Source organism: Gorilla gorilla, chromosome 6, assembly GCF_029281585.2.
Source record: "Gorilla gorilla gorilla isolate KB3781 chromosome 6, NHGRI_mGorGor1-v2.1_pri, whole genome shotgun sequence".
Lineage (NCBI taxonomy): Eukaryota > Metazoa > Chordata > Mammalia > Primates > Hominidae > Gorilla > Gorilla gorilla.
In genome coordinates, this window is record NC_073230.2 from 48,133,226 (window position 1) to 48,146,702 (window position 13,477).

Consider the following 13,477-nt stretch of genomic DNA (forward strand, 5'->3'; position numbering starts at 1 on the left):
GATGAATAGGTAAACAAAATATGGTATTTGTGTGTGTATATATATATGTGTGTGTGTGTGTGTTTGTATATGTGTGTGTATATATGTGTGTATATATGTATATATAAATATATATGTGTATATATGTATACACAAATATATGTGTGTGTGTATATATATATATATATGTATATATAATTCAGCCTTAAAAGGAAGAGAATTCTGACACGTTATAATATGGATGGACCTTAAAGACACTATGCTAAGTGAAATAAGTCAGACACACAAGGACAAATATAGAATGATTCCAATTACATGAGCCACATACCTAGAATAGTCAGATTCATGAAGACAGGAAGTAGAATAGTGGTTATCAGAGAGTGAAGGGGGGGAGAAGCTGGGGGAGGGGGATGGGAAGTGCTTGTCTAATGGGTACAGAGTTTCAGTTTGAGGTGGTGAAAAAGTTATGCAGATGGATAGTGGTGATGGTTATATAACAATGTGAATGTACTTAATGCCACTGAGCTGTACAGTTAAAAATGGTCACAATAGTACATTTTATGCTATGTATACTACTACAACTAAAGAAATCTGCTTTGGTGACTAGGAGGTAAAAATTACTAAGACAAAGCTGAGAGAAGGCAACAACAACAACAACAACAAAACAAGGCAAAACAAAAAGCAAACCAAAAAAATGGAAAGAGAAGCCTAACATTTGAGACATCTTTCTGTCCAGGAACAGTTGCCAACCCAGAAGAGGTGGCTGAGAGAAATCGGCATTTGTCAGAGTGTGGAGTCCTGGAGAAGAGAGGAAGAGCTCAAGAGCACCAAGGGTAAGGTCCCTGGAAAACCCCGTGTGCTCCAGGTGTGGTTCTAAAGGATGGTGCCTTAGGAGTGGAGGAGAATTGGAAGTAAGCTAGTGCTCATTCCCACCGAATCCCAGCTTACCATCACCAGAGCAGCCCTGGAAATGGCAAAAGCTAAAAAGGAATCAACATGAGCCCGGATGTCTCAGACCCCACAGGGATGTGGCAAGAGGAGATGAAAAGCATCTTTGGAGGAAAATGTCACAATTCTAGGCTTCGAGTTACATCTATAATTTTCATTTACATTTATAAATTTCATTTCATTTACTAAATGTGTTTATGACATAAACACATTTTCAAATACAATTCCTGAAAGCTGATACAAAATAAATCAGTCAGAATAGAAGTCAATACTACACGGAAGAGAACCAGCAGAAAGATTACATGGCTCCAGACATTGGAATTATTAGACCTAAACTTTAAAATAACTCCTTTTATTATGGTCACGTAGCTAAAAACACAGGATTGAATATTTCCCCATAGAGTACAAAACATAAAAAATAATATGTGTTGAAAAAGAACAACATTCAAACAATAGAAATAAAAATATAGTGAAATTAAGAACTCAACGATCAGGATTTATGGCAGATTAGAGAAATTTGAAGAGAAAATTAGTGAATTTCATAAAAAAAAGTTCAGAAGAAAAGCATTCAAAAGATCAAAAAATATTTAAGATAAAGGAAGAGGAAACACAGAAGAGAGGGTAGGAGATACAGTTAAAAATCCTAACATACATCATGGCTTTGAACTCTCTAAGACTAATGAAAAACATCAATTACAACAGATACAAGAATTTAAAAACAAAAAACAAAAAACCCAAGCCAGAAAAATAGAAATGCACATCTAAAAACATTAGAGTAAACCTGTGGTGGTGGAGGAGGGGAAACTAAAAAGAAAATCATAAGAGCAGAAAGAAAGATTACTTCCAAAAGAATAACAAGGCAGACTAGGCACTATGGCTCATGTCTGCAATCCCAGCACTTTGGGAGGCCAAAGCGAACAGATCACTTGTGCCCAGGAGTTCGTGACCAGCCTGGCCAACATGGCGAGACTTTATCTCTACAAAAAATGAAAAATAATTAGTTGTGCATGGTGGCATGTGCCTGTAGTCCCAGGTACCAAGGAGGCTGAGGCAGGAGGATTGCTTGAGCTCAGGAAGTTGATGCTGCAGTGAGCTGTGATTGCACCACTTCATTCCAGCCGGGCAATAGAGTGACATTGTCTCAAAAAAAAAGCCAAAAATCAATGGCATAATATCTTCAGTGTTCTGACTTCTAGTTCCCAGCAAATATATTCTAGAAAAAAATGGCGAATTAAATATATTTTCCAGCAAATATATTCTAGAAAAAAATGGCAAATTAAATATATTTTCCAGCAAACAAAACCTGAAGTAATTCACTAGCAGACCTGATCGTCAAGGAAAACTATAGGATATATTTCAAGCAGAAGAGACCTTATCCCAGATAAAAAGTTTGATAAACAGGAAAGAATAAAAACGAAATATAGATTAATCAAAATGAATTTTGACTGTATATTATTTTTATAAGGTTTATGTTGTTGTTAGAACTAAAATTATATAACAGGAAGTGATTAAACTTAATTAAAATGTTCCAATATCCTTGCATTGCCCAGGAAGAAAGTAGAAGTGCAAAGTAATGTCAAACTCTGGTGAGTCAGATGCATGCTGTGATCTCAGGAATAAACTGCTGAAAAATATTAAAGAGTACATATCTTCCAAACTGCCAAAAAAAGAATAATTTTTTTAATTCAAAAAAGTTAAGAAAAGAGAGTATAGAATAAAAAATTAGAAATTATGTAGTAAAATTATAACTTCATATTAAAATATACACATAATATTCAATAGAATTACAAAACAGAAGAATTATAACTCAAAATAAAAAACTTATAAGACTGATAAAAACCTATATGCAATTTAAGAAAGACTTATCTTAAACAAAGATACAGAGAGATTGAAAACAAAAGGATTGACACTTTGGGAAGCCAAGACAGGAGGATTGCTTGAGTGAAGGAGTTCAAGACCAACCTGGGCAAGATTGGGAGAAAAAAATTAAAAATTAGCTGGGCATGGTGGTGCATGCCTGTAGTCTCAGCCACTGGGAAGGCTGAGGCAGGAGGATCGCTTGAGCCTGGGAGATTGAGGCTGCAGTGAGCCTTGATTGTGCCACTGCACTCCAGCTTGGGCAACAGAGTGAGACCCTGTCTCAATTAATTAATTAAATAATAGCGGAATCTAAAAAATGTATCATACAAACACCAAAAAAAAAGCTGAAATAGCAATATTAATATTAAAGTGGATTTTAAGGCAAAAAAAATTACTAGGTAAGGGAAGAGACACATCAAAATTGTAAAATATTTCATTACCACAGATGATACAATAATTCTAAACGTGTATACATTTAATAGCATAGTCTTACATAAAAAAAATCTGACAAATATAAGGATAAATACACAATTAGTAGCAAATAATAAAACAAATAGGCAAAATATCAGTAAGGATTTAGGTTTCAGTAACATAATTACAAATTAGACCTAAAAGACATATATAGAATGCTGCATCCAACAGCTGCAGAATGAGCACTATTTTCAAAAGTAAATGGACCACTTATAAATATTGATCATATACTGAATCATTAAGCAAGTCTCTACCAATTACAAAAGATTAAAAGCGTACAAGATCTTCTCTGACCACAATGCAATAAAGAGAGAAATATAGTTCATAAAACGTCTTATGTTTTAAAGTTAAGAAAATGTTTATAAGTCATCTAAAGGTGAAAAGAAAAGCAGTAAGAAATTAAAGTTAAACCAAAATTAAAATTAAATTGAAATGAAAAAGAAAAATGGAAATGAGAAAATATTTCAAGCTAAACAATAATGAAATATTCCATATCAAAACTTGTGAGATATACCTAAAGTTGTGTATAAAAAGAAGTATTTTAGCTTTCAATGCTAAAAAGCATAAATATCTATCTCAATAAATCAGAAAAATAACAATAAAATACCAAAGTAGAAGAAAGTGAATAATAAAGACAAGAGCAAAAAGAAATGGAATAGAAAGGAAATATGCAAATAGAATTGACAACCCAACAGTTGTCTTTCAAATTGATTTTTACTGGAGTGTATCATACATACTAAAAAGGTCACACATCACTTAGCATATAGCTAAACAAATTTTCACAAAGTGAACATTTTTGTAAGCAACATCCAGATCAAGAAAAAGAGCACCCCAAGCATTCCTGGTGCCCCACCCTCATCCCTGCCTGATACTATGACTCTCACAATGAAACTACTAGCCTGACTTCTAATTCCATAGACTGATTTGTCTTATTTTTATTTTTATTAATGAACAAAAATTCATTTTTAAAAGATGAATGAAATTGATAAACTCCTGGTGGGAGTTTCTTATCAAATTGAAAAAGAGAGCAAGCACAGGCATGCTTCACTTTATTGCACTATGCAGATACTGACTTTTTTTACCAAATGAAGGTTTGTGGCAACCCTGTGTTCAGCAAGTCTATTGGTGCCATTTTTCCAACAGTGTGAGCTCACTTTGTGTTTCTGTGTCACACTTTGGTAATGCTCAAAATATTCAAATTTTTCATTATTATTATATCTGTTATGATGATCTGTAGTCAGTGATCTTTGATGTTACTATGGTAATTGTTTTGGAATGGATTGCCATGAACCACACCCATATAAGATGAAAAACTTATTCAATAAATGTGTGTGTTTGACTCCTCCACAGGTTGGCACTTCCTCCATCTCTCTCCCTCTTCTTGGGCCTCCCTATTTCCTGAGACACAACAATATGGAAATCGGTCCTATTAATAACCCTACAGGACTTTTAAATATTCAAGTGAAAGGAGGTATCACACATCTCTCACTTGAGATCAAAAGCTAGAAATGGTTAAGCTTAGAAAGGAAGGCATGTCAAAAGCCAAGCTAGGCTTCTTGTGCCTAACAGTTAGCCAAGCTGTGAATGCAAAGGAAAAGTTCTTAAAGGAAATTAGAAGTGCTACTCCAGTGACCACATGGATCATAAGAAAGCAAGAGAGCCTGATTGTTGATATGAAGAAAGTTTTAGTTGTCTGGATACAAGATCAAAGCTGCCAAAACACTCCCTTAAAGCCCAATCCAGAGCAAGCCCCTAACACTCTTTAATTCCATGAAAGCTGAGAGAGGTGAGGAAGAAGGGCTGGAAGCTAGCAGAGAGGTTGGTGTGTGAGGCTTAAGGAAACAAGCCAGCTCCAAAACATAATGGCGCAAGGTGAAGCAGCAAGTGGTGAAGTAGAAGCTACAGTAAGTTTTCTAGAAGAACTAGCTAAGATCATTAATGAAGGTGGCTACACTAAACAACAGATTTTCAGTGCAGACAAAACAGCCTTCTACTGGAAGAAGATACTATCTAGGACTTTCATAGCTAAAGAGAAGAAGTCAATGACTGGCTTCAAAGCTTCAGAGGACAGGATGACTCTTTCGTAAGGGGCTAATGCAGCTGATGACTTTAAGATTAAGCCAAGGCTCATTTACCATTCTGAAAATCCTAGCCCCTTAAGAATTATGCTAAATCTACTCTGTCTGTGCTCCATAAATAGAACGATAAAGCCTGGATGACAGCACATCTGTTTATAGCATGAGTTACTAAATATTTTAAGCCCACTGTTTAGATCTACTGCTCAGAACAAAGATTACCTTCAAAATATTGCTGCTCATTAGCAATACACCTGGTCACCAAGAGCTCTGATGGAGATGTACAAGAAGAGGAATGTCACTTTTATGCCGCTAACACAACATCCATTCTGTAGCCCATGGATCAAGGAGTAATTTTGACTTTCAAGTCTTACTATTTAAGGAGTACATTTCCTAAGGCTATAGCTGCCATCAATAGTGATTCCTCTGATGGATCTGAGCAGAGTACATGAAAACCTTCTGGAAAGGAGTCACCATTCTAGATGCCATTAAGGACATTCATGATTCATAGGAAGAGGTCACAATATCAACATTAATAGAAGCTTGGAAGAAGTTGATTTCACCCTCATGGATGACTTTGATGAATTTAAAACTTTAATGGAGGAAATTACTGTAGATGTGGTGGAAATAGCAAGAGAACTGGAATTAGAAGTGGACCCTGGAGATATGACTGACTTGCTGCAATCTCAAGATCAAACTTGAATGGATGAGGAGTTGCTTCTTATGGATGAGCAAAGAAGTGGTTTCTTGAGGTGGGATCTACTCCTGGTGAAGATGCCGTGAGCATTATTGAAATAACAGGATTTAAAATACTACATAATTTTAGTTGATAAAACAGTGGCAGGTTTTGCGAAGATTGACTCCAATTTTGAAAGAAGTTCTACTATGGGTACAATGCTATCAAAGAGCATTGCATGCTACAGGGGAATCTTTCACAAAAGAAAGAGTCAATCAGTGCAGCAAGTGATGCTTGTTATTGTTATTTTAAGAAGTTTCCAAAGCCACCCCTATGTTCAGAACCACCACCCTGATCAGTCAGCAGCCATTGACGTTAAGGAAGACTCTCCAACCAGCAAAAATATTGCAACTCACTGAAGCCTCAGATGATTAATAGCATTTTATTTTTTTAGCAAGAAAGTATTTATTAATTAAAGTTTGTACATTGTTTAGAATGCTATTGCACACTTAGACTACAGTATAGTGTAAATAGAACTTTTTAAAGCACTGGAAAACTGAAAATCTGTGATTTGATTTATTGCAATACTCACTTTATTGTGGTGACCTGGAACCAAACCTGCAATACCCCTGAGGTATGCCTGTATATAGATTTAATGCAAACCCAATAAAAACTCCCAGATATTGTGCTTTTTTTTTTTTTTTTTTCAGAGACAGGTTCTTACTCTGTTTCCCAGGCTGGAATGTAGTGGCAAAATCATAGCTCACTGCAGCCTCGAACTCCCGGGCTCAGGCAATTCTCACACTTCAGCCTCCCAAGTAGCTGGGACTGCAGGTACACACAACAATGCCCAGCTAAATTTAAATTTTTTTTTTGTAGAAAAGGGGTCTCACTATGTTGCCCAGGCTGGCAAACTCCTGGACTCAAGTGATCCTTGTGCCTTGCCCTCCCAAAGTGTTGGGATTACAGGCATAAGCCACCAAGCATGCCTGGCCCTACTTTTGTGTGTACATATGAGTGGGCGAAACTTGACAAGCTGATTTCAAAATTGATATAAAATTGCAAGAAGAATTTAGGAATACTTGCTCTACTGAATTTCTTTTTTTCTTTTCTTTTTTTTCTCTCTTTTTTTCTCTCTTTTTTCTTTTTTCTTTTTTTTTGAGACGGAGTGTCGCTCTGTTGCCCAGGCTAGAGTTCAGTGGCGCGATCTCGGCTCACTGCAAGCTCCGCCTCCCGGGTTCACGACATTCTCCCGCCTCAGCCTCCTGAGTAGCTGGGACTACAGGCTCTCGCCACCACGTCCGGCTAATTTTGTTTTTGTATTTTTAGTAGAGACGGGGTTTCACCATGTTAGCCAGGATGGTCTCAATCTCCTGACCTCGTGATCCGCCCGCCTCGGCCTCCCAAAGTGCTGGGATTACAGGCATGAACCACCGCACCCGGCCTACTGAATTTCATAACAAAATAAAGTTATGGTAATTAAGAGAGTGTGAAATTGGTGGATAGAAAAACAAATAGACCAATGTAACAGGATGAAAATCCCAGAAACAGAAGCACGTGTGCATGAACACTTGATTTATAGTGAAAGCAGCAACACAAAGCAGAAAACCATAGATTTCATTGAATTGTGCTGGGACAATCTATATGAACCATATCAGTTCTTGGTGGATTTTAAGTCTAAATAAATAAAAATAAATAAATAAGCATCTTTGTTCATCAGGAAAGTGAACATTAAAAGCACACTAAGTCACCATTTCACACTCCTAGAATGGCTAAAATTAAAGAAGACAGACAAGACTAGGGGTTGGTGAAGAGCAACTGGGGTTCACACACACTGCTGGTTGGAGCATAGACGGGTGGACCATATTGACAAATGTTTTCACATTTTCTACTGAAGTTATGATATGCCTACCTTGTGACCCAGAAAGCCCACTTCTATGTAAATGTTTTACATAAATCTCTATCAAAAGTAAAAAGGATTAACACATTGTAACATGTGTATAATAGACTGCCGTAAAGAATAAACATGAATGTACAAAATTAGGCGCAACGTGGATGAATTTCTCAAACCTGAAGTTCAGCAAAAGACTAAACATAATGTATACAGTATAATTTCAGTTATATGTTTTTAGAAAAGGCAAAACTAAGGTTTTTCAAAAAGTTATTATTTTTTGAGACACAGTCTCATTCTGTCACCTAGGCTGGAGAACAGTGGTGTAATCAAAGCTCACTGCAGCCTTGACCTGTGGGCTCAAGCGATCCTTCCACCTCAGTCTCCTGAGTAGCTGGGACCACAGGTGCCACCATGCCCAGATAATGTTTATTTTTATTTTTATTTTTTGTGGACTTGGGGGTCTTGCCATGTTACCTATGCTGGTCTTGAACTCCTGGGCTCAAGCAATCCTCCTGCCTTGGCTTCCCAAAATGCTGGGATTATAGGTATGAACCACCACGCCTGGCCTATGTATCAAGTGTTTACGAATGCATGATTAGATGATATAAGTTCTGTAATGAAAGCAAGCATATGGGCTGCTATAAAACTTCGAATAGTAGCTCCATCTTGGAGCTATCACAAGACTGTTTGGAGAGGACCCTGTATGAGGCGGCTTCGGGGTGGTTGGCAATCTTCTGTTTCTGCTGAGACTGGTGGTTACAGGGGGTTCATTTTATAGTCATTCATTAAGGTGTACATTTGTTACATATAACTTATTCTCATTTGCTGTTTTACAATTTTTAAAAAAGGAAAAATCATAGAATAAAAACATTTCTTAAGAAATAAAAATGTGATTTTCAGAATTAAAAAAATTCAAGAAGAAAAACTCTAGGATATTGTCTGTAAAGACAAAGAAATAGAAAACCGAAACTAAATGAGATAGATGATCAGCCTTGAAGGTGTTATTATACTCATTGGTTAGTAGATTCAATAATGAAAAAGGGAAGATGGATGGGAGCATATTGTCAAAGAAACAAAATAACGTTTTCCAGAACGAGATAACCCCGTTTTTAAGGGCCCCCACAAAATAGCACCACACCAAGGTTCGCGACTGTGAACCTTGCACTTTAGAACAAGAGAGGTGAAGAGAGGATCCTAAGGTTTCCTGAAAACAAACAAACAACAAATTCAAACAAACAAACAAAATGTGCTTATATAAAAGATCAGGGATCATAATCACATTGTGCTTAGCAACAGTCTTACTGGAAACCTTGGAATTTCCTAAAAATTATTATCGACTTCTAATTCTGCAACAGCCAAATTATCAGTCAAGTGTGAGGGTAGAATCAAGAAACCCATGATGTCTCCATTTGCTTCCTTTGCTTTCTTTCTCAGAAAGAAACTTACCTGTGGTCCTCAAATGAGCTGCTAAGAAAGCTGGTCATCTGACACAGTGCTGGGATGACAGACACCAGCCATCACATCCAGCCTTATGAATTTCATAATTCCATAATCAGCTGTTTAAGAATCATCATGGCAAGAGAAGGTTCAACTTAGCACAGCAAAAGAAATTTCAGGAAAAGAGTGAAGAGACATGCCTGGCCATTTGTTGTGCAGTGAGAGAGCAAAGACCAGAGGAACAGGAGGTGATTGAAAGGCCCCAGGGATTGTGCCTAAAGAAAAATAAGAAGGAGGAAGTGGTAGATTTCCTGACTTGTGATTGGTGAATGTGTTGAAGAAATTTAGAGTTCTTTAGGTGAACTTGGGCAGGATTTAACAATAGCATATAGAAAATTAAGCAAATGAGGCAGGGCGTGGTGGCTCATGCCTGTAAGCCTAGCACTTTGGGAGGCCGAGGTGGGCAGATCATGAGGTCAGGAGTTCGAGACCAGCCTGGCCAACATGGTGAAACCCCATCTCTACCAAAAATACAAAAATTCGCTGGATATGCTCGCTTGTATCCAGGACGCAGAGGTTGCAGTGAGCTGAGTTTGTGCCACTGAACTCCAGCCTGGGTGACAGAGGAAGACTCTGTCAAAAAAAAAAAAAAAAAAGAAAGAAAAGAAAATTAAGCAAATGAGACTGTCTCAAAAAAAGAAAAAAAATTCAGCAAATGAAAAAACAAGGTAGTTATTAGCTCCAGAAAAAGCAAACATATACATAAAAAGAAGTGTAAGCATGGGCCGGCCGCATTGGATCATGCCTGTAATTCCAGCACTTTGGGAGGCTGAGGAAGGAGAATTGCTTGAAACCAGGAGGCAGAAGTTGCAGTGACCTGAGATTGCACCACTGCACTCCAGCCTGGGTGACAGAGCAAGACTCCATCTCGGGGGAAAAAAAAAAAAGTGTAAGCATGGTGCGTGGCTCAACTCTGAAAGGAAAATAATTAATACAGATTGAACCAGATATAGTATGATGCTATATTAAGAGATGGAGGGAGGGAAGTGAATGTGGGGATAGTAGGGAGGGTCAGAGGACTAGAGATCTAAAATTCGATATTAGGAAGTCAGTCAATAATGACTCAACTTGTAAAGTTAAGAAGCATGTTATTTAAACACAAGAGCTATAGAACTTCTAAAAGAAAACACAAGAGGACATCTTGGCAATTTGGGGATAAGCAAAGATTTCTCAGCTAGGACATAAAAAGTACAAACTGTAACAGAAAAAAATTGATAAGTTGGACTTCAGTAAAATTGCCAAATTCACAGTGTCTTCATTACTGCAGCTTTAGAACAATTCATGACATCAGGTAGTGTCAGTACTCCAATTTTGTTCTTCTTAAAGATTTCTTTGGCTATTCTAGCTCCTTTGGCTTCCATAGTCATTCTAGCAGCTTATTAATTTCTACAAAATAAGCCTGTTGAGGTTTTGACAATCAATTCATTTGACTAAAAATATTAATATATCAAAGTTTGTGATCATTAGTCATAAAACCTGGGTCCCATGTGTGAATTCTGCTTGTAACAATGCAAGTAATGTATTTTTGAATCAGAGGTGTAGCTTATTGGTCAGGATTGTGCATACTACAGCAAGCTGGCCTGGGTCTAAATCCTGGTTCTGCCACTTACTAGATGTGTGCACAAGGTTTTTGACTCTCTATGCCTCATCTATACAAGTAGGGGTCATAACAGCCTGCAGTTCATGAGGTGGTTGAAATGTAGATGAGTTACTGTACAGAAAATTCTTAGGTTGATATCTGGCCTGTATCAAGTACTCTTGCTCTTATAATTTTACTGATTTTTTTTCTTACCTTATCTCCAAATCTATTTAAGGTGGCTTACAAGGACTCACAAAGTATATCAGTGTAGATTAAATTAAAAGTCAAAACAAAAGCAAAGAAAAAATAATTCTAGAACTTCTACCTACAGATTTTGTATTTTCAGTATTTTCCAAAAACTCTCCTTAAAAAGGTTTTTCTCTCTTATCAGGAATTTTACATGTCTAGTTAGACACACAGATAAAAGAAAAAATAAACCAGAAAGAAAGTCCAAACTAAGTCCACAAGGAGGCCTGCTGGAGGAACAAAACCAGCAGAACAGCAAGCTCAAAGGTGCCCTGGGAGTGATGGAAGGGGACTGGGAGCACCCTGCGGGTCACTTGTTAAACAGCCTGAAAGCCACTCTGAAGAATTCCATCCAGGCGTAAGAGAGAGACAGTAAAAGCTTTAGAGAAAGGAGATTGCGTCTCTCAAGTGATGCCTCAGAAGAGTGATCGCTCTTTGGCCTTTATTAATTTCATAATCAGGTGTTTAAGAGTTATCATGGCAAAATCTAAGAAACCCATTTTAGTTTAAGGAAACACTCAACTAAACTAAAACGAAGGTAAGAAAATAGCGTTCTTTTTTATTAGGATCGGCCATTCACAGCAGACTGGCTATCACTCATTTTTGGAAATCTAGGTCTGAAATAAATATGTCCGTTGGGTAACTCATGCTGAGAATCAAAGAGCAATATTTTAGGGCCCCAAAACTCCAGACTTTCTTTAGTTTTTCAAATGATCTCCCGTGGTACAAATACATTTAATGGAAAGATAGAGAGCCAGTGTTCCTAAAAAATTGCTTTTCTTTTTTATCCTTTTTTGCAATCAAGGCTGAAGTAACCTGGGAAATGTTAAACTTGTAGGTTCTCTTGGTCTGGAGTTCTCTCATTAGCCCGGGCAGCTAGATCTGTTTGCAACTTTGCTATAATATGTACCCTGTACTGGAACAGTAAACCTCTGGAGACAAGGAAGCATTTATCACCCTAAGGATTGATTTGCACTTTCTCTAGTTTTCTAGGGGTAACAAAGAGGTGATGGCAGTTTAACCCGCAGCGTAGAGCAGTCATGCTCTCGTGGCTGGGCATTGCAGTCCCCTGGGAAACTGCAGATGCCTGAGCTGTATTTCAGGCTCCCTGAGCCAGAATCTCTACAGGTGAAGGGAAAGCATCTGCAAGCATGGGCAAAGCCCACAACGAGGCCTGCTGGAGACTCAAAGCCGGCAGAACCAGCACAAATGTGCTCCGGGAGTAGCAGAAGGGGACAGGGAGGGCACGGTGGGATCACTTCTTAAACATCTCATTCACTTCACACGTGATTTTCATAAGTAGCCACCCTTGGTAAGCATGAGCACCGAGGGACCTGGCACCTGAAGAAGATTCCCTGGGGGAGTTGATGCAGTGCCGTCCCGCCCCGCCCTGGGTGGCTCTCCCCTGCTGTTCCTGCTGCCCAGCAGCAGACACGGTAGGGGCACAGTAGCAGGTGGTAGGAGGGGGCTCCGTGGTTCTCTGTCCTAGAGATAATAGAGCATACAGTTAAATTTGTTTTGTGTTAAGGGAGTCCTTTTTGTCGCATTATCTCAGGGTCAGCTGAGAACAACCTAATGATCGTATTTAATTTTCAGGCTCTAAAAGTCTGTTCTGTTTTTAGCCAATACTTTGTTCTCCTCTTCTCCTAGGTTATAAAAGGAATCAGATTTTCTCTCTCAAATTTCATCTGAATGTTATTCAAAAGCAAATAAACTCTGAGGTACTAGAGAAGGTCGAACATAAGAAATTTCAGGAACTGTGTTTTATAAAGTTAATGTTAAATGCAAAGTAAGATCTAGGAGGAGAATAAAAAACGTGTCCTGTCCAGTGAAAGCATTGTAAATAGAAGTTTCAACCCAGATCATTATAAATTCATGTTGCATCTTTTGGTAATATGTTAAAAAGAAAAGTAGTAAAGAAATAAAGAAAAGATAAACCATGTTTGTCATCTATATTGATTCAGCCTTCTGTACCAAAAGTGGTGGGACACTGAGGGAAAATGGCTCAAGTAGCAAATGCATTGAGGTTGGAAACCTATTACTAATTCAGGAGCAAATGCATTAGGAGGTGCAGTCCGTTCAGAGTCTATTAAAGAGCAGCACATGGAGACCACCTCTTCATAATTCATGGGGCAATTTCCCTTGCTTTTGGGGGAGAAGCATTCTTATCAATACAAATCTGTCCTTGTGAGTGAATTGTTAAGATTGTCAATTATGTGTTTGACTATTTAATTCCACAGATACTCTTAGTT